Source organism: Hibiscus syriacus, unplaced genomic scaffold, assembly GCF_006381635.1.
Source record: "Hibiscus syriacus cultivar Baekdansim isolate YM2019G1 unplaced genomic scaffold, ASM638163v2 tig00110895_pilon, whole genome shotgun sequence".
Classification (NCBI taxonomy): domain Eukaryota; kingdom Viridiplantae; phylum Streptophyta; class Magnoliopsida; order Malvales; family Malvaceae; genus Hibiscus; species Hibiscus syriacus.
This window is the reverse complement of record NW_024062903.1, coordinates 1317973-1340881: the sequence shown is the minus strand read 5'-3', so window position 1 is coordinate 1340881 and position 22909 is coordinate 1317973. Positions and strand designations below refer to the sequence as shown.

At 35.1% G+C, this 22909-nt stretch overlaps 1 pseudogene; it reads left to right on the top strand.

Annotated features, from left to right (window-relative positions):
* The first annotated feature begins 5231 nt into the window (after window positions 1-5231).
* LOC120145933 lies at window positions 5232-21271 on the top strand (annotated as a pseudogene).
* The last annotated feature ends 1638 nt before the right edge of the window (window positions 21272-22909 follow it).

Sequence of the window (22909 nt, the reverse complement as noted above, 5' to 3'; positions counted from 1 at the left end):
TGTAAACAAGAAAACATCTTAAAGGTAAGGTGTTTACAAGATTAAGCTCACTAAACACTAATATTTACAAGAGAAAGAAAATAAAGAGTGAAAAAGCTTTTATGTTGTGTTTGATTGCTTGCATAGGTGTTCCAACATTCTTCAAGTGTCCTCAACTTGTACTTATATGTTGGAATGAGTTTGTGGTTGTTTCTAGCCATTGGGGATTTTTTTTGCAAAATAAAACTGCCAAGGACAAGGAGTATCGACACTCTTTTAATCGGTATCGGTACTTCCTTTATAATTTTTAAATCAACTAGCCGTTAATAGACGTTGGGCTTGACTAGTATCGATATTATGCTCATGGTATCGATACTACTGTGTAAAGTAGTATCGATACTCCGTTGAGTATCGGTACCTATTTTGCATTATAGAATTTGAGCCATTTGGAAAGCACTGGTAGTATTGATACTCTATAGGTAGTATCGATCCTACCTATAGAGTATCAATACTTCTCTTACCTTTGGTATCGGTACTATATGAACAATATCGATACTGTTCATATAGTATCGATACTGTAAGAACAATATCGGTACTACTTACCCAAAAAAATGTTTTATGCTCAAATTCTAGTTTAATGTACTTTGAATTATTTTTGAAAACTTTGAACAAATTCAATCAAGTCCAAAAACATTTTGCCTTAAATTGTTATATCAAAAATATTATAAAAACATAGTTCAACAATCTCCCCATTTTTAATATAACAAAACATTTGAAAAGTTGTTTTGGCAAAACTCCCCCTTATTAAAACATTTAATGAAAAATAGAAATATTTGGAAAATATTAAGGCTCCCTTTTTTAATTGAGAAATTGAATTTTTCAAATTCATACTTCTCTCCCTTTTTGTTATATAAAAAGTAATTTAACTTTAAAGTGCAAAAATAACAATGCAGAGTAAGTGGTAACTTTTAGCATAAAATCATTTGAAAAATCAAAAGCTCCCCCTTAATAAATGCATTCCAAATAAAAAATGACTTTAAAAAGCTTGACACAAAAAAAATTGAATTTCAACAAAGGTGAACAAACATGTTAGTAGCACATGAAATTCAATATATATAAGTCTAATAAACTTTATGCAATATCAATTATTGTATTTAAGTGCATGTGCATAAAGTTATCCAAAAATGTTATGCATTTGAAATATTGATATTAATTGTTAGAGAGATATTGTTTGCAACAAATCACTTGCATAAAAATTTAAAATTAAGGTCAAAAATAAGAAAAAAATTGTTTAAAACAACATGAGAAACAAAATTGACCAAAAATCATTATGATGAACCAAAAACTTATGAAAAATCATTGAAACTTTAAAATATTCATCATAACATATTTTTAACAAACATGAGATAAAAAAACATAAAATCATTTAAAATCAAAACTCATGCTTGCTTAACTAAATGAGAAACTAATTATACAGGATAATCAAAATAAACTTATAGGTTACTCATTCCTTTTCAAGTGTGGCTAGAGCATCTCAATTTTTTCTCTTTGTCACCATTGCTCCCACACACCTACAAGAGACATTCAATTGGATTTTGGTATCCAAATTGTTTTTTATTCTTAAACATTAGTTTTAATGCCCCTTGTTTTAATTTTAAAACATTTTACTTTCTTTAAAGGACAATTATATTCCAAATGACCATGAAAATGGCAATGTGAGCATTTTTCTATTTTTAAACATAATGAGTTGTTTATAGAAATTAATTATTTTTCTTTTGTTAAGCTTTTCAAGTTTAACTTTTAAATCAAAATTTTCTTTTTCTAAATCATTGATTTTGATTTTTGAAAGTTGTAAATCATTTTTCAAAGTTTCATTTTGTTTTTCAAAATCAACTTTTGCTTTTAAAATAAAATCATTTTCAATTTTAAATTTTGAAATTAATTTCTTATATTTGAAATTCATGGTCTCAAATTCAAAATAGAACTCATTATAAAAATCTTGTAACTCATCAAAAGAATATGAATTTAATTCATTTGAGTTAGAAGATACCTTAGGCTCTTCAAGAGCCATTAAGCACACTACTTTTGTTGGTTCTTCTTTCTTGTTTCCATGAAGTTCCTCCAGCTTATTCGAAAGCTTCTTGGCATTTGAACAAGAAGAAACTCCTTTATAAACATTGGCACAAAATGCACAAAACAACACGTGCATGACCTTAGCATTTTGTTAAGCTTTCTTCCATTCTTGGGCACTTCACTCTTTCTTCTTCTTTGGAGAAGAGTAGCCATTCTCAATCATCTCCCATGCATCAAGATCATTGGATTGATAGCTTCATTAATTTCTTCTAATGATGGTAGTTGGCTCCATTGAAGTATGGAGGCTTGTTGATCGATTAGGAGTCTTCCATGTAGAATGAGCCGGAGGTAGAAGTTATCTTCTCGATTGCTTCAAAAATTGGTAGAACTTCTTCAAGGATCGTCTCAAGGTTGTTAAATATTCTAATAAGTCAAGCTCTGATATCAATTATTGGGATTAAAAAAAGGTCAATTGAACAACCGAAAATGTGCCAAGAGGGGGTGAATTGGCTTTTTGAGATTAGGGTGTAAGAAGTGTAAGGATAGGAAAATTTGCACAAATATTTATAGTGGTTCGACTTCTCAACTAAGTCTACTTCTACTACCTAAGATTCTCACTTAGGATTTTCTAACAAATTCACTAATTTGTTTTTTTTCAAGGATCAAGAGATAACCTTTACAACTCCCTAGTTTTTCAATTGACTAAACTAGAACCAATCCTCTTTACAAAAGGAAAAGAAATGTAAACAAGAAAACCTCTTAAAGGTAAGGTGTTTACAAGATTAAGTTCACTAAACACTAATATTTATAAAAGAAAGAAAATAAAGAGTGAAAAAGCTTTTCTCTTGTGTTTGATTGTTTGGATAGGTGTTCCAACCTTCTTCAAGTGTCTTCAACTTGTATTTATATGTTGGAATGATTTTGTAGCCGTTTCTATCCGTTGGGGATTATTTTTCTGCAAAATAAAACTGCCCAGGATAAGGAGTATCAGTAATTCTTTAATGGGTATCGATACTTCCTTTATAATTTTTAAATCAACTAGCTGTTACTAGCTGTTGGGCTTGACCAATATCGATACTATGCTCATGGTATCGATACTACTGTGTAAATTAGTATCGATACTCCTTTGAGTATCGGTGCCTATTTTGCATTATGAAATTTGAGTCATTTGGAAAACACTGGTAGTATCGATACTACCTATAAAGTATCGATGCTTCTCTTACCTTTGGTATCGATACCACATGAACAGTACTGGTACTGTAAGAACATTATCGATACTACTTACTCAGAAAAATGCTTTGTGCTCAAATTCTAGTTTAATGGACTTTGAATTATTTTTGAAAACTTTGAAAAATTCAATCAAGTCCAAAAACATTTTGCCTTAAATTGTTATATCAAAATATTATAAAACATTGTTCAACAATGTTCCCTATATGATATATGATTATTTTATTTGTCCTGAAATGTGATTTACCGAAGTTACTGATTTACTGAATCTTTTGACTGTTCGATATTCTGATTTACTAATGTATTGATTTATTGTTTATGAACTATGACTACATGATATGTGCTCTATGGTTACCTATTTTCACTGGAAAAATATAATTATTCTTGATTTATGGATCATAGAATCTACTATTTACTGTATGAACCGATTATTGGGATACTATCTGGGCAAGATTCTAGAGTATGGAGGTTCAGCCCTGATCAAGCTAGTAATTCCTTGCGGACCTAAGGTGACCTTGGGTAGTCTTTGAGGGCTCAAGGCATTTTCTTAGGTAGGCTCTAAGGCCCCAAGGTACTTCCTTGGGTAGGCTCTTAGGCTTTAAGATACTCCCTTGGGTAGGCTCTCAGACCCCCAAGATATTCCTTTAGGTTGACTCATACGCCCAATGGGCCTACGGTAAGTCCTTATGGATGCAGTTTCGGGGAACTGCATATCGGTGTTTGGTTGGAGCGTATTAATGTGGTTTTAAAATATGTTTTAAACTACTAATGTTTTTAAAGAAATATGTACACATTTCTCTTTTTTGTTAGAACACACTAGACTCCCCAATTCAATCCTCTGAATATGTCTCTCTATTAATACTTCATTCAGACCGTAAATTTTTGTTTATAATAGAAGACTTAGCTAATGGAATCTAAATTCACCGCTAGAATATGATGATGACTATCCCGCTAAGGAATTTATGCTTTACCTTATACTCGATGACCTATTGCATTTATCTGGTAGTTTTGTATTATTGAGCTTTCCAAAGCTCACTATTTACTCACAATTTCAGGTTAAAAGAATCGATCCAGTGCAGCTATCAACTTCAGTATTGGGAGTTCCTTCGGTTTTGCTTGTAGAGTACGATACAATGTGTAATTAGGGGGCATGTGGGTCATATTTGTTTTTTTATGTAATGAGTCTGGAACTTGTATGATTTTAATTCCGTTTGTAATATATGAATAGTTTTCTGAACTTGTATTTTATTTATAAATTGTTTTATGATTTTACACATTTTAACAAAAAATTTATTTTTTCCTGGATTTTATTGTAGGTCGCTTCAGTGGCCTTAATGTGACACATTGGACCGGATTGGGTCACCCGCATCGGTTTGAGGGTGTTACATCATCAATGCATGTTGTTTAATTTATTTAAATATTTACTTGTAATTTCATATTGGTTCAATTTTATCCTTAAAATTATTTTTAGTAATTTATTCTAAATCATATACAATTACAAATTGCAATTCAACGTTCACGAAAGGCGAAAATAATTAATCCAAAAATAAAAAATGACCTGACCTAAAGTCTATCCATATCCGGAAAAGATCTGACCTGATTTTTATCTGCCAATAATGAGACTTGATCTGAACGAGATTTGACTGAAGTCAATCCGAACTTGAATTAACTTGGTGTTTAATTGTTCTGGACTTGAATCATTTTGACCTGAATTGACATCGATTTGAACTGAAATTAACCCGAACTGAATCTGATGTCAAATCAATATGAAAATAACCCGAACTAATTTTACCTGAATCCGACCTGATGTGAGTCTAACCATCAAAATAACCTGATATGATATGTATCCGATTTTATCTAACCTGACAGAAACTGACTGAAACGTGAATGATTACCTGATTTTACATTCCTACCCAAAAAAAAAAAAAAAAAAAACCCCAACTCCCCTGCCAATTCATCTCATCGTCCCCCTCCTGCGGTCCTCATGCAGACTAATTCAAGTTATATATCCATTGAAAACAAGGTTCAAAAATCTCAAGAGACGGATCGTCAATCCGATTCCGGCTTTGGTGTGTTAGGAAGCCAAAATCCTTCCTCCAGTTCAACCTCTGTGAATCAAGAAAGAGATCGTGCTTCAATTCCAGTACAAGGAATTAACATGCAGCAGCAGCAACAACATTTGAATTTCACACAAACTTCTTTTGCTATGTATGGGAGTAGTAATTATCACACATACACTGGGTCAAATGTTAGTAATTCAGGCTCTTGTTTAAAGCCGCAACCTCATGATTCACAAATTAGACAAATCGCACATAATCAAGGCCTGGGATCAAATCCTGTAGGATGACCAACCCAGGCAATGAACATGATGAGTGGGCCTAAGCTTGAGAGGCAAAACTCTATTAATGACCCAAATAGATTGCAGGGTGGGTCCATGTCTCACTTTTCTAGCAGTTCTGTTTCTTGGCAACCCTCATCAAGTAAGAAGCTGAATCCGGGCCCTTTGTCATCTGTGACATACGTGAAGCAGGAATCTGTTGATCAAGGTGCGGGGGAGCAGCATGGACCGTATTTTTCTGCAGCTCCGGGATCATCTACCTCGATTATTGAAGAGGGAAATGCGGTTACAGCTACTCCCAAGGATGAGTTTCTAGAAAAGCTGTCTTCTAGAATTGGCTTCTCAACTCCTACTATTGTGGTTCTTCCTAACTTGGTTTCTCCTTCCATCCCGACACAAATGGATTCTAATGTCCCAGTAATTTCATCTTAGTCTGTGTTTTCTTCTTGTAATATATTGAACTATGGTTGTGGATGCTTTTGCTGATTCCTATTAGAAGAACCACTTGTCTAAATGTTTACATGAAAATTTATTCATTAAATATCTTCCATCTAAGAATGATACTTTGTTTAATTATGAAGTTCGCATGCGCTTGAATTGCTGGGGATAACCAATGTGATGTCAGGATTGACTTGTTTGTTGATAGACTTGCTGGATTTTTTCCCATTTATTTTATCCTTTTGTTATTTCCAGGGCAAGTTACCTTGATATATGTTAATGAATCTCGAGGCATTCTTGCTAACTTGTTTGATTAGATTCCTTAGTTGTTAGGAAAACATCCCGAAATCAGTCCTACATAACCGGGTGGTTGAAACATGCAGTTATATATATGTGTGTGATATTATTCTTATATTTTATTTACTTTCTCTTGTGTTCACATATTTAATTTTTTTCTTCTTCATATAATGTTTTTCCTAGTGAAGTGCATGCTTATGACTGACTCCTTGTGTAGATGCTCGTTTTTATCCGAGTCTAGGTCGGAGCAGGCCCGAAGCAAACCAATTACAGGCCCCATTCAAGCCCAATGGACAACAGATATATGCATAAGAAGATAGCAGTTTGAGGGTCGGTTTTTAGCAGTTTTTGTTTTTAGGAGATAACCACCCATCATCAGTTTTAATGGGATTAAACTAAAGGGGGGGAGATCACAGAAAAGAGAGGATTAAAAAAACGAGAGAAAATAGAAACCATTGTGACGGAAAAAGAGAACCTTCATTGTTTTCTTTTACAGAAAGTAGAGAGCAAAACAAAAAACAATATATTGTATTCCATTTTTTTTCTTCTTCAATTTGGAGATCAAAGGAAACAAAATTCACTGGTTTCAACGAACTAAAGCAATTCAAAGCAAATTCCTTCAAGGTTCATTTTCTTTATCATTATGTACATTAGCATTTTCTTTGCCAATTTTCAATTTTTTTTTCTTTCAAATAAATCAGTAAATAAATTACATTTTATATGTCTAAAAAGTTCCATAGGAATCATAGATTTAGGTTTTCATTCGAAATAAATAATAAGGAAATAGGATTTACCTGGACTGTTTGAATGCAAGTAGGGGCATACTGACTCCATTTTTTCTTCTTCTTTGGTCCGTGTTCTAATATCAAAAGAAGGATAAGATTAGGCTTTGTAAATTTTTCGAAACAAAACCATAGTAATAAGAGAAAGGATCTAGATAGTTTACCTCGCAATGCGTCGTTGTTTGGTGTTGAACTTGTTGGCCTTAGAAGCTTGAGTGTCCGAGAGGCTTTAAAATGGTGATAATAAGAGAGTTTGGGGTCGATTTAAGTTTGTTTATGAGTTATACAATAATCGAAAGTGACGATCGGGGTGTCTGATTTTGGGTATTGTAGCCAGTCGTGTATGGCGTTTCAAGGAAATGAGTGACACTGTTGTTGGCTAGAGGTTTGGTCTGGGTATCGAACGGAGTCGAGCCACCAAGACGTGGTGGCCGAGAGATGGAGCAGCGGTAGATTTCCTTTTCTGGTTTGGGCAATGTGTGAGCGTGGGGAAGAAGAAGGGAGAGATAGAGAAGAGGAGAGGAACGGCTGGGTTGTGAGTTTAGGATTAGGTTTAGTTTATAATTAGAATTTATATTAGAAATGTTAGGGTTAATTATTCGTAAGTCACCGTTTTTTAGGAGTTATTAGCGCGAGGTCCAATATATTTAGTTTAGTATATTTTAGTCCTTGATTATAATCTTTTATTTTTCATTTTAGTTCTCATATTTTTCGTATATTCGATTTCATCCTTAATTAGAAATGTACTTAAAATCTGTTTTTAGACATTTCACTCTTAATTTTCGCATGTTTCGTTTTAGTCCATGTTTAAGTTTATTATGTGTATGTATGTATGATTAGTTAGGATTCATTTAAGGTGTATGTTTATCCTAATTTTGAATGATGGCGATATGTGTGCATATGTTATTATATGGTTCATAAGCATGGATTTAGATGTAATATATCCTTTTATTTAATTGATCTTTACATGACATCATTTTGGCATAATTTGCATGATAGCCTCATTTGCATAACTCGACCATATTCATAATTGGATTAAGGGTAATATACTTTTAATTTAAAATTATTTTAAATGGACAGTCATAACTGATTTGAGGTCCGCTTTTAATGATTTTAAAATAAAAGTATATCCCGAAAGTGAAACTTAAAAAATTAATTTGTCACCTAAAATATGGGAACGAGAGAAAAGGAAATGTTCGTTTATTTAAATTTATCGAGAAAAGGTTGTTATATCTTTTAAGATCTGGTCTCGATATTTGTAAATAATCGAACATTCTTTATCTTTCTAAAATGACTCGATAATTTTAATTTAATTTGTTTGAGTGTTTTTGAATGTTTTAAATTTACATTTTTATTTTATGGGATCAAAACTCAAATTAAGTTCGAATTTGTAAAGTTCATTGCAAAAACGTTAATTAATCGACTAGGTACCGATTTAGGGCGTTGTGGGGGTGCTAATCCTTCCCCACACGTAACCGACTCCCGAACTTGAATTTTGGTAACGCAGACCTCAATTTGTTGTTTTAATTAAAATTAATTTTTATTTAAAATGACAAAGCATTTTTGGGTGCCCAATCACACCCTAATCAAAGATTGGTGGCGACTCTTCGAACCGTATTTTTCGATCGTAAAGGAAATTCAAAATTTTCGAAACAAGAGGTCTTTTAAATCGCATTTGTTTTTAAATTAAAAATCAATTAAAAAGAGATAATTAAGAATTAATGTGGTTTTTTAAAATCTCACCTTTTTTCACACTTTAAGAAAAAATTGTTTCGACAGCTTGGCGACTCCACTGGGGACATTTTTTTAGAGAGTCAGGCCAATAGTCGATTAATTATCTGTCTTTACAATTGAAAGTTATAAATTTGTTTTAATTTGGTTTTTGATCCCTTATTTGGTTTTAATATTTTTTGTTTATAATATGATTAACCAATAAATAGTTGTACTGTTCTGTTTGTTAATGGTTTCAGATTAATTGTGTATTTTGGGAATTGATTTTGAGTGTTTTTATTGTTTATTTTTTCGCTTTTCCTCACACATTGCACAGTTGCATTATCATAACATGAGCTAAAACCCCGCTCCGTCCTGTTTAAGTAGGAGTGAGAGATTATGCCCTCGTGTGGTTTTCACCTCCGCATGGGATAGTGGATCGCTCCTGGAGCTCACGCCTTATGGTCCTCGTGATGGTAATCACCTCCGCATGGACATAAGGAGGTGTGTTCCCTCGAAATTGAACTCGATCCCCTAAAGCCTGTGATGGGCCATGATTGAGGGTTCGGTAGCCCAAGGGGGCACCGACAAGGACAATTCGAGAACCTATTACTTTAGAACCGAACCCAGCATATAGTAAACATAGAGCCTGAATTTAGGTCGAGCCTAACCCGAACCTTAAGAGTCCCGTGAGGAGGGTACACAAGGAAAAGCTTTTTGAGTCATTCAATTTTGCTTTTTGAATAAATGTATGCGAATTAGAAATCATGCGGTTAGGTTTATTTTTCTCGAACAAGCATGCGAATTAGATATCATGCGGTTAGGATTTTTTGTGAATGACAAAGTATGGGGTATATATCATGTTGGGTAGGATCAACTAAAGTATGATTGGGTAGCCAGCATGTGAGGGTAGGTTTTATTTGATGTTTATGGTACTTATTTTGTTGTTTATATTATGTGCACTAACCCATTTTTGTTCTATGTCTATTTTATTTGGATTTTATTGCATTTACATCTTCATGTCATTACAAGGTGTTAATTCACAAGTGATTGACTAATGAGAAGGCTAGACATATTGAGACAAAAAATTCTCAACCATGTAGTCAAAACCGGGAGATACAAAGATGTTCGACTGATCATGAAGAATGATATCTGCTGAATGAAGAAGTCAAACTGATTGAAGACTTCCTTTAATGGGGCAAAGGCCAAGATGTTGATTCAAGAGATAGATACAATTATACCAAGGACGAGAATACCCTTCACAAAGACATGAAGATCACTTCGTATTGAAAGTAAAAATGGAGACCTCAAGATTCAATTTAAAGACATCTGATGTCATCAAAGGTGATAAAGTACGCCGATAACTTTGGGTGCAATATTAGATTCCATGAAGAGTACGACTCAAGGAAATGAAGAAATGAAGAATAACATTTATATTTTGACTACATGGTGTACTGAATTCTTGTTGTCTAAATGAAGGTTGTTCTATAGTGGTCACTTTTAGGATTAACACCTTGTGCATGTGCATTTGCATTTGCATTCTTATTAGCATTAATTTATTTATTTTGTTATTATTGCTTTTTGTCATTTTGTTATCTCATTTGTACTAACTTGTTTCTATATTTGTTTTTTTTTTCTCTTTGTCTGCATTGCATGATCATGACACTTTCAAAAGGTGTTGATTTGTGAGTGGTCATCATAGTAAAAGGTTTTCATGATGAATAAGGGGTTTCGTGATCAAACAAACTATAACACAGTTAAGAAATGGCATCTTGAGAAAGCTTCGAAAATAGTGGAGAGTTGCGCACATAAAGATCATATGTCTGACGAAGAGCACAAGGACATAAGAGAGATAAAAGAGAAGATGTCCAAGATGATGGATAGAATAGATGTTTTGTCCAAAGGAAGAGAGACTTCTACCAAAGAAAAGAAAGAACTCAATCTCGAGGTGTCAGATACGCAAGGGACTACTTTAGAACCTGCTGATTCTAGCCAAAATGAGAAACCACGCACAATCATTATTCGTATCAACAAGTTGTTTGGAAATGCCAAGGAAATAGTGGCAACTATAGAAGTTCAGAAGGATGAAAAGAAGACATACAGTCCAAACTCGTTGGTGTTTGATAGTCTATTCCCAACATCAGGGGAAATAAAACTGGAAACTCCAATTCAACCCAAGTTGAGAGGTGGATCTCGTTGTGATTCCATCCCAATATCATATAAGGAATTGTATGATGAACTGTTAGAAGCCCGAGAAGTGGCACCACATTATGTGAAACCTTTGCAACCTCCATATCCAAGTTGGTATGACGTCCACGTTCATTGTGAATATCATGCTGGGATTCAAGGACATTTTATTGAGAATTGTTCCACCTTCAAACGTCGAGTCCAACTTCTTCTAGATCATGGAGTATTGGAGTTTGAATTGAAAAGACAACCCAGTTTGAAAACAAATTATCCTGTTGAGTTTGAACCAAAAGTGACCAAAGGTAAGAGTATCAGTGAGGACATTCATGAAGAAAATTGTTTGCCAAAATACGAAGCTCTGATTCGTCATTTAAGAAGTGAAAATAATAAATTGAGCAGAGAGATGGAAGCCATGCGAGATGATTTTCGAAGGATCAGTCAAACTTTTAAATTTGTTGGTATAGGAAATGTCCCAGATGAGTGGATAATAGAGGTCACTAAACTTAAAAATTATGTTGAACAGTTGGGAAAGAATTGCAAGATGTACGAAGGTCAAGTTGAGAAGTTTTCTCATGATTTACAAATTGCAGAAAAAAGACGCAATATAGTTGTTGATAATTTGGGAAGATATCAGACCGAGAATCAGATGTTGAATAAGTCCATTGCCAATATGGAAATTTCATATCAACGCCACAAGCGGGAGAATGACGCTGAGCTTGAAGCCGTTAGAGCCAAGAATGAGAAGTTGATGAAGATTGTGGATGATTGCAGTGATCTTATACAAGAGCTTCATAACCACAATGACTTTCTTACAAGGAAGATTCAACAGCAGTGTTTACAGCTCCGAGAATCGGCACTCAAGATAGAGAAAAGAGACAATGTCATGAAAGAAACTATGACACAAGCAAGCGATGTGGCTCACAAATGGGTTGATTTAGCTGGCTTTGCAAGAGAATTAAAGCAGATTGACAACTCGACCCCCGAGCATGAGTGGAAATTAAATTGGATTTTGAAGGAGATAGAAAAGTTCGGAGTGAAAGCTGTCCATTATATGTAAAGTTTGTTTGATGTATCGAGACCTTTGTGTTCAATGAAAGTTGTTTTAAGATGGTCACTCTAGAATGACACCTTTTGTATTTGCATTTGGCATTTGCATTTGCATTACATGTATTTATTTAAGCATTTTTACATGCATTAATTATAAAAACACAGAAATAATTTATAGAAGGTTATGTGACAGTTATAACAAGATCATCCATTCATACTACTTCCTCATCGTCATGAATAAGCAAATAGGAACAATGGAACAATCTCATAAGGGATCACAAGATCAGTTGCAAGAGCAGTTAGTCGGGTCACAACAAGATACGGGGAATCAAGCATCGGGTTCTTTGCAAGGCGTATCGAATCAAATGATCCAGGTACTGGTACCACCACAGGCTGCTAGTAAAGAGAAAATAGAGGATAAAGGAAATCAATCTCATCAGACTGGTACATCAAGAGTGATAATTTGCCCTGGAGCGTCTAACTCAGACCTAGGGACGAGCCTCATCAATTTTGAACAATTTGAAGAAAAATTCAGGTGGTTGAATGAAGCCATTGAAGATATAAAGATTGTTAATGCCCCTCACAAGGAGTTAGAAGCTAGAGAACTTAGTTTGGTCCCTGATTTGGTCATCCCACATGAATTTAGGGTGCCTAATTTTGAGAAATATGATGGCACTAGTTGTCCCATAATTCATCTGAAGATGTTTTGTAGAAAGATGCAAGGGTACCTAAATAATGACAATATGTTGATTCATTACTTCCATGATAGTCTTGTTGGGCCAGCTATAGTATGGTATAACCGTTTGAACAAAGAACAGATCAAGACATGGGTCAACCTAGCTGATGCTTTTCTGGGACAATATCAATATGTTAAAGGCTTAGCCCCAAAACGTCATGACCTTCAAAGGATAAGAATGAAAGCTACTGAGAGCTTTAAAGAATATGCCCTAAGATGGAGAGGAGTGGCAGCACAAGTTCAACCTCCTTTTTTAGAAGAAGAAATATCATATATGTTTCACGATTCTCTTCCAGCTCCTTTCTTTGAGTTAATGTTGGGAAAGTCAACGAATAACTTCAAGGATCTTATGATGGCTGGAGAGTTAATTGAAGATGCAATCAGCAAAGGAAACTTGAAAGACACTTCTAAAAACCTAATCGATCAAAAGGAACAAGCTGATGAGGTGAATGAATGTTACGTCCAGAGCTCTCAAAGTCATAAAAGAAAAGGGGTAGCGGGTTACTCGAGACGTCCAAAGAAAGTCCCAAGATCGAAAAATGCTTTGAAAGTGTTCCAAACTCCTATCTCAGATCTGTATCGCCATTTGATTGAAGGTCAATACCTCACACCAAGGCCAGTGAAAGTGCAACCAGACCCTTCTGCTCATAGCTATGATCAAGATAGTGTCTGTGATTACCACTTGGGGGCATTGGGACATTCTACGGGAAACTGTAGGCCGCTGTTAAAGGAGATAGAGATGCTTGTGGCAAATGAGACATTAACAGAGGAATTGGTGGAACAGTGGATGACGAGCTCGAGTGGGGCATCAAAGAGCAATATGTAACATCCGTTTGAGTTAAGTGCCACGACATTAGATGGGTAATGGGGCATCCTAGATAGGAAGAGATCATTTCATTCTATCATGAAGCTTTATTCCATTTGCAAAATCATGTTTGAACTTGTTTTTCATCATTTCTCAGTTTTTTTTGTATAATGATATTTAAATAAATTCATGTTACTTTAAGGATGGTAAGCATTAAATCGAATTTGCAACTTGAAATTCTTTGAATATCAACTGAATTAAAAACTCTTTAAATGATTAGAGTTATAAATCTTTGACAAGATGACAAGGTTGAAACCTGATAAAACAAGGACCTTGACCTTATCCCCAGAAGATACAATCGAACACCATACCTTTTTATTGCAGGGACCGATATAGCCTTCTTCTATCATAAGGAGATGAACGTTAGGTTTGGTATTCAGGTATGTATAGGAGCGGACAACATGGGGCATCTTTTGTGTATGATGTTACAAAACCGACTAGATTACACTTCTGTTGATGACGTTCAATGATGATTATGATCCTTACAGATGGAATGGTCGAGTAGGTGAATCTAGTTTAGGTCAGTTATTTGGAAATTGAACTCTAACGATGAGATTTTCTGACTTTCAACAACACCTAGACTATGACAGGTTCTTCTTGACAAGCTTAAGAAATTGGACCCGTATACCCAAATTATAATATTATATGTATACAATAAAGCTTGAGCTGTCCCTCTAGAGCAATTGGTTAAACGCCCTGGCTTTATGGACATAATTTAGCTATAGCCTAATAAAGGTGATGATATTATATATATACAATAAAGCTGAGCTATTTCGCTAAAGCAATTGGTTATAGAGGAAACTCGAAAGCCCTAGCTTTATGAATAGATTATATTCAAACCATGACCTTGATCGGGTACCTGGCAATTTGGTGTATGCTCCACTGTGATTGTCAAGTCAAAGACTTTGTGATGAGATGAACCCTTCAGCTAGCCCGATAGAGGCAAATTACAATAAAGCTGATTTCAGCTAGCCAGATAATGGTAAATTAAATCAATTTTATGAATAAGGAGTTTCGGTAAAGATGGACTAAGGGAGTTAAGGAAAACCTGTTATAGTCAAATTCACACGAGCACTCAGGAATTTCATTTTTAGACCGATATTTCTGCATTGCCTTTGTTAGAGGAGTCTACGAGGCTTGAACAAATGGAAGATTTCAGAGAACTGAAATAGAAGTGTTCTATAAAGTCTAGTAATTGATTATGCAAGTTGCGTCATTTTGTCCGTATTCGATTAAAATACCAAGCCAGAAGAAGGGGCATGTTGTGATGTTCACGAAGACCGAGAAAGAAATATAAGTTTGTTGGCTGAAACCTTAAAAAATAGGAAGCCAACTGAAGCCAACCCATCAATTTTGACACTTGTCAAAGAGTTATAACTCTGAAAAATTAAATAGTTATTGATTCTTTTGATATTTTTTGAACTCATGTTTATGATTTGATTTGATTGTGAGCCTGAATTAAGGGGTAATATTTTATAAAATTCTTTCATTCTTTGATCCCTATAATAAGAGAAAAGGGAAAAACATTTTCAAACATGACAGTTTCAAGTGTGAAAGGTCCTTGAAACTTGTGAGACTCATTATGCCTCTATTGGAGAAAAGGAATAAGCAATGCCAGAACATGAAGTATTCCACGATCTTGAAGTAGATGGTCCAAGAGAACAGAATGAATGAAGAATGAAACTTATAAAATTTCCTTGTGACGTTGTCAATTACCCATCAAGAAGAAGATGATCTCATTATTCAGAAGGGGCACATATTACAACTTGTATAAAATGCAAGACATTTTGTTAGAAAAATTAGGCACTTAAGTGTTTATGACAATGTGAAGAGACGCCTTCAAACTACTTGACAACACTACTATGTAGTGACACGAGAATGAGAACATTCAAGTTATGATATGTTGGGAACAAAGAGATCCAAGAGTACCCACTTTAGGGCATGACCAGAAACCTATATCATGTTGGGATGACAAGATTCAGATCAAGCAGATATTGAGAATGAGCCTCACAACTTGAAGTGTTAGGGGCAGACCGTGAATTTGAGCAGAGCTTACCTTGTAAAGCAAATCAACTGAGCATTGATCAATGGCAGAGTCCTGGAAGAACAACTCTGAAAGTATAATTGAGCCAAGGATGGAATGGGGCAACACAGTCGTATTTCTTACTATAGCAAGATGTTGAGAGAGAAAACACTTTCTCCAAAATAAAGAAAGAAAACAAAGACGACAAGAAGAAGATCAGAGGGCTTGTCAAAGATGCAAGTTGGAAACCGTGAGTTGCTACACGAGCATATGAAGTAGACCCTTGAAAGAATGATCAAATAGAAGAAGATCAAGCTCACCACTCTGGAGCCAAGTGAAAATTGATTCAACATTTATGCATTCATGAAAACATCATTTGCATAAAAGAAAATGCATTACACTGATACATTTAATTGCATTAGTGTTTCATGCATAAATACATGATTTTGACAGATCTTCCCGTGAAAAGAGAAGATTCATGATGTCAAAATCCCGACAAGTTTGAAGGGAAAATTTCTAACCTCAAACGCAAAGAGTTACATTTAGAGAGGCATACCCTGAAGAATTGAGAGGTCTAATCCACAGAAGAAGCATTACTCTGAAGTGATGACCATCAGATATAGAATAAAAACAAAGATTTTTGTGTATAAAGAAGTGAATCGATCAATTGGAAAGACTTGCACACATGAGATTGGAGCAAGTCAATCTTAAGCCTTCACCGAAGAGCAGTGAAGCAAACCATCCATAAGACCTTCGGGTAAGATGTTTTCAAAAGAATTTGAAAATAAAAAATAATGTTTTAAGAAGATGGAATTTTTGAAAACGAAGAATGCGATTTTCAAAATTTCACAATTTATAAGTCCTTCGGGCCATCAGTAAGTCTTTCGAGCATGATGCTTAAATCCTTCGGGTCATCTGTAAGCCTTTAGAGCAAGATGATAAGTCCTTCGGGCCATCCGTAAAACCTTCGGGTAAGATGTTTTCAAAAGAATTTGAAAATGAAAAACGATGTTTTGAGAAGATGAAATTTTTGAAAACAAATAATGCGATTTTCAAAATTTCACAATTTTTAAGTCATTCGGGCCATCAGTAAGTCTTTCGAGCATGATGCTTAAATCCTTAGGGTAATTTGTAAGCCTTCACGGAAGAGTAGTGAAGCGAACCCATAAGTAAGTGTCATCAGTAAGTCTTTCGAGCATGATGATGAAGTCCTTCGGGCCATCAGTAAGTCTTTCGAGCATGATGATTAAGTTCTTCGGGTAATTTGTAAGCCTTCTCCAAAGAGTAGTGAAGCAAATCCATCAGTAAGTCTTTCGAGCATGATGATTAAATCCTTCGGGTAATTTGTGAGCCTTCACCGAAGAGTAGTGAAGCAAATTCATCAGTAAGTCTTTCGAGCATGATGATGAAAATCCTTCGGGTCATTTGTAAGTCTTTCGAGCATGATGATTAAATCCTTCGGGTCATCCATAAGTCCTTCGGGTAGGATGTTTTCACACCAAGGTGATAAGTCATTCAGGCCATTTTAAGCCTTCTCGGAAGAGCGTTGGAGCAAGCTATCAGATCATCAGATGTGAGAGGAAATTGAAGGTTCTCGAGTACAAAGAAGTTGATTAATTGATTAAAAGAAAATGTGCACGAGGAGTCATTAACCAATTCAAGGTCTTAGAAAGAGAGATGTTCAGATGGCAGCCTAGTCCAAGAAGATTCTCATATCTAGCTGTTGCGAGACAAGCTCCCGCAAGAGAAATGGATTCTCAAAGATTCTCTTAAATTCTAATTTTTTCGAGTATAATTTTTTTTCAAATCTTCAAGCATACATTAATGAGTGACAACGTTTGATTTTCAGGTTTAACCCTCGAAGTTGAGCCTTCATGGAAGAATAGTGAAGCAGAATCACACCAGAAGATTGTTCGAGTTCTACTCCCTGAAGCAAGAGGGAGCGAACCCGTAGACAAAAGATTGTTCGAGTTTTACTCCCTAAAGCAAGAGGGAGCGAACCCGTAGGCAGAAGATTGTTCAAGTTCTACTCCCTGAAGCAAGAGGGAGCGAAACCGTAAGCAGAAGATTATTCAAATTCTACTCCCTGAACAAGAGGGAGCAGACCCGTCATTCGAAGATTTTTCAAGTCTCATTTATCCCGAAGTAACAGTGAGTGGTTTAATCTTTTGAAGTTCTCATGACCGGAAAAACTCGATCATCTTTTGATCTTTGCTCTATTCTCGTTATACGACAATGAGCAAAGAGGGGCAGCTGTAGATGCTCGTTTTTATCCGAGTCTAGGTCGGAGCAGGCCCGAAGCAAACCAATTACAGGCCCCATTCAAGCCCAATGGACAACAGATATATGCATAAGAAGATAGCAGTTTGAGGGTCGGTTTTTAGCAGTTTTTTGTTTTTAGGAGATAACCACCCATCATCAGTTTTAATGGGATTAAACTAAAGGGGGGGAGATCACAGAAAAGAGAGGATTAAAAAAACGAGAGAAAATAGAAACCATTGTGACGGAAAAAGAGAACCTTCATTGTTTTCTTTTACAGAAAGTAGAGAGCAAAACAAAAAACAATATATTGTATTCCATTTTTTTTTCTTCTTCAATTTGGAGATCAAAGGAAACAAAATTCACTGGTTTCAACGAACTAAAGCAATTCAAAGCAAATTCCTTCAAGGTTCATTTTCTTTATCATTATGTACATTAGCATTTTCTTTGCCAATTTTCAATTTTTTTTTCTTTCAAATAAATCAGTAAATAAATTACATTTTATATGTCTAAAAAGTTCCATAGGAATCATAGATTTAGGTTTTCATTCGAAATAAATAATAAGGAAATAGGATTTACCTGGACTGTTTGAATGCAAGTAGGGGCATACTGACTCCATTTTTTCTTCTTCTTTGGTCCGTGTTCTAATATCAAAAGAAGGATAAGATTAGGCTTTGTAAATTTTTTCGAAACAAAACCATAGTAATAAGAGAAAGGATCTAGATAGTTTACCTCGCAATGCGTCGTTGTTTGGTGTTGAACTTGTTGGCCTTAGAAGCTTGAGTGTCCGAGAGGCTTTAAAATGGTGATAATAAGAGAGTTTGGGGTCGATTTAAGTTTGTTTATGAGTTATACAATAATCGAAAGTGACGATCGGGGTGTCTGATTTTGGGTATTGTAGCCAGTCGTGTATGGCGTTTCAAGGAAATGAGTGACACTGTTGTTGGCTAGAGGTTTGGTCTGGGTATCGAACGGAGTCGAGCCACCAAGACGTGGTGGCCGAGAGATGGAGCAGCGGTAGATTTCCTTTTCTGGTTTGGGCAATGTGTGAGCGTGGGGAAGAAGAAGGGAGAGATAGAGAAGAGGAGAGGAACGGCTGGGTTGTGAGTTTAGGATTAGGTTTAGTTTATAATTAGAATTTATATTAGAAATGTTAGGGTTAATTATTCGTAAGTCACCGTTTTTTAGGAGTTATTAGCGCGAGGTCCAATATATTTAGTTTAGTATATTTTAGTCCTTGATTATAATCTTTTATTTTTCATTTTAGTTCTCATATTTTTCGTATATTCGATTTCATCCTTAATTAGAAATGTACTTAAAATCTGTTTTTAGACATTTCACTCTTAATTTTCGCATGTTTCGTTTTAGTCCATGTTTAAGTTTATTATGTGTATGTATGTATGATTAGTTAGGATTCATTTAAGGTGTATGTTTATCCTAATTTTGAATGATGGCGATATGTGTGCATATGTTATTATATGGTTCATAAGCATGGATTTAGATGTAATATATCCTTTTATTTAATTGATCTTTACATGACATCATTTTGGCATAATTTGCATGATAGCCTCATTTGCATAACTCGACCATATTCATAATTGGATTAAGGGTAATATACTTTTAATTTAAAATTATTTAAATGGACAGTCATAACTGATTTGAGGTCCGCTTTTAATGATTTTAAAATAAAAGTATATCCCGAAAGTGAAACTTAAAAAATTAATTTGTCACCTAAAATATGGGAACGAGAGAAAAGGAAATGTTCGTTTATTTAAATTTATCGAGAAAAGGTTGTTATATCTTTTAAGATCTGGTCTCGATATTTGTAAATAATCGAACATTCTTTATCTTTCTAAAATGACTCGATAATTTTAATTTAATTTGTTTGAGTGTTTTTGAATGTTTTAAATTTACATTTTTATTTTATGGGATCAAAACTCAAATTAAGTTCGAATTTGTAAAGTTCATTGCAAAAACGTTAATTAATCGACTAGGTACCGATTTAGGGCGTTGTGGGGGTGCTAATCCTTCCCCACACGTAACCGACTCCCGAACTTGAATTTTGGTAACGCAGACCTCAATTTGTTGTTTTAATTAAAATTAATTTTTATTTAAAATGACAAAGCATTTTTGGGTGCCCAATCACACCCTAATCAAAGATTGGTGGCGACTCTTCGAACCGTATTTTTCGATCGTAAAGGAAATTCAAAATTTTCGAAACAAGAGGTCTTTTAAATCGCATTTGTTTTTAAATTAAAAATCAATTAAAAAGAGATAATTAAGAATTAATGTGGTTTTTTAAAATCTCACCTTTTTTCACACTTTAAGAAAAAATTGTTTCGACACCTTGCTTCTTTTGTCAAATTTCCACGTTCTTTCGATATTCAGTTGGGTTCTCAGAATCGACCTGTGCCTGCCATGGCTGGGGTCAATGCAAGAGCACCTAAAAAAAAGCACTTTGCTGGCCAGAAAAAGTTGGTTAAAGCTATTGGTTCATCACCACCACTTTCAAGGTTAAATATGTTGCTGCCTTATAGCCTGCAATGATTATCAAGGTCAATTAACAATCAGTTGATTCCTTTTCTATTGCTTAAATTTTTATTTCCAACAGTAAGAAGGCAAAAGTATCTGGAGGCTTTTGAGATCAGAGCATTGAACAACTGAATGATGTAACTGCTGTCAGCGGAGTGAATCTCAGGGTACAATACTTTATGGTCATATCTTTGTAAAATTAATTCATAAGTAGTTATGTAAAGAAACATAGGCCCCAAAATATAAGTCACATCCTTTTGGATTTCTGCTATCAAATAGGAAGAGGAGGAGCAACTATTTTCTGGCCCCAAGGATGAGAGTCGAGTTTCAGAGGCATCAAGAAGGATTGTTTAAGAGGAAGAAGAAATTGTTATTTTGCAGAAAATCCCTTTGCAGAAGAAACTGTCTGAAATTAGGTAATTTTCATTTACACCTCCCTGTTCTAAAATGTTCCTCTTTTACAGTCTGTTTTTCATTATAAGCTGTATATTTCTTGCTATTTCATGTTTTTTATGCTTGTCCTCATGAAGTGGCCAAAAGTGGTTTGAAAATGTAAGCAAGGATGTTGAACAATGCTTGTCCCTGGTAAGAGGCTAGCTTCTTACCCCTTTTTCTTTATAATCCATAAATGTATGTCCTTTTGTATCTGAATCTCTAGTTTGTGGAGGAAAGAATGCATGGGCTGCTATGCAATTTAATCAGACTATCAAAGCAGGTCAGCCTCAATTCCTCTGAATTAACACATATTTTCTTTTATATCTTTCTAATTCAGGATTAATCTCTTGTAGCAGGTTGATGTTGAGAAGCCTAGACACCGGACAATTTTCACCTCAGATGTTCAGCAACAAATTATGATGATGAACCAGAATGCTAGGGAAGAATGGGAGAAAAAGCAAGCTGAGGCAGAGAAGCTGCGGAAACTTAATGATGTGGGTGCTGTTTCTATTTAGAGATATGATTATCTGTAAGGCATTAAAAATGTACTGAGAGATTAATAATGTGAATGAATGCACCAAAAGACATAAGATTGAGGTATAGTATGTTTACGCTTAACATTGTATTTGTCAAATATTCGTGGATGCAGCCTGATGCTGAGACTATAGTTGACGGGAACAAGGAGAAAGATGATGGTCGAGTAAAAGTGTTAAAGGTATTATTGAGGGGTAATTTTCCCAAGCACTTTTTGTTCTTTCATCATCCAAATAAGTAGGTAATGTCCAGGTAAATATGGAGGAGGATGACAAGATGAGGGCCACTGCTGCAAATGTTGCCGCACGGGCTGCAGTTGGAGGGGATGACATGCTGTCAAAATGGCAACTTATGGCTGAGCAAGCCGGCCAAAAATGTGAGGGGGGAACTGTTTCAGCAACAGGTAAAGATGTGAACAGAAAGTCTTTGTCTGCATTTGGAAAGCATACAAGGGACAACCAAGAATCGGAGAAGAGGGGCCCACTCAGTCCTCCTGTCTGGTAAGCTTGATTCAGGGCTAGATATTTTGGTTTAGAGTTAATATGGTTATAAATGTATCATGCATACCATTGCATTAGATGGCACTGCCATGAATGAATGCTTGTGTACGACCCAACAAGTTGTAATCAGGTGCCATTATGTTCAATCACATTGATTGGTAGTTAGTAAGTAATGTGATATACATTGATTCGAGTCTTGAACTATAAAAACCATGTGTGCAGCAAACCATACAGCAATAAGCATCATATGCTAAGATATGCTGAGTAACCTGGAATTTGGTTTTTGACCTGAACAAACTTATTATATGTTAATATCAGTTATGAACTGTGTAATGCAAATGTACTCGTATAAAATGGTGCTGATATCTAGATATAATTCTGGTGTCTCTATATTATGATTATGATATTCTTGGCTTAAGATAAAAGTTCAGTGTGTTTTTTTTCTTCTGAAAATAAATCATTCCTGCCCCATGTTTTCCAACTGTATCATCACGTGAGTATTACTTTCTGCTGATTTGTTATGTTACCGAGTTGTTATCTAGATTCCTCCCCAAGGGGAGGATGGTTTCTGTCTTGCTTGCTCTATTTGCTTTGTTTTTCACTCTGCTCTCTTTCATCAGGGTCGAGTAGGAAATCTGGCCGGAACCAAGGTATATCAACCTATACGAGTGTGGCCCGTGCTATTTCTATTTAGGGTGTGATTGCTGTTCTGGAAAGAGAGCCTCAAATGTCAGTCTACCCTGATTGATTGCTTGTATGAAAAAACCCGTTCCGAGGCTGCAGCTGAGTGATTATGATTCACTTTTATACTAAGGTATAATGTCTCAGTGTTTTCCACATGCTATTTTCTACAGATAATGGAATTTGAGAAGTTCATGGCTTTATCTTCAGCTCAGTTGTAGGGAATCTTATGAGGAAAACAACCGGATCAGCGGCAGTGTTAACCT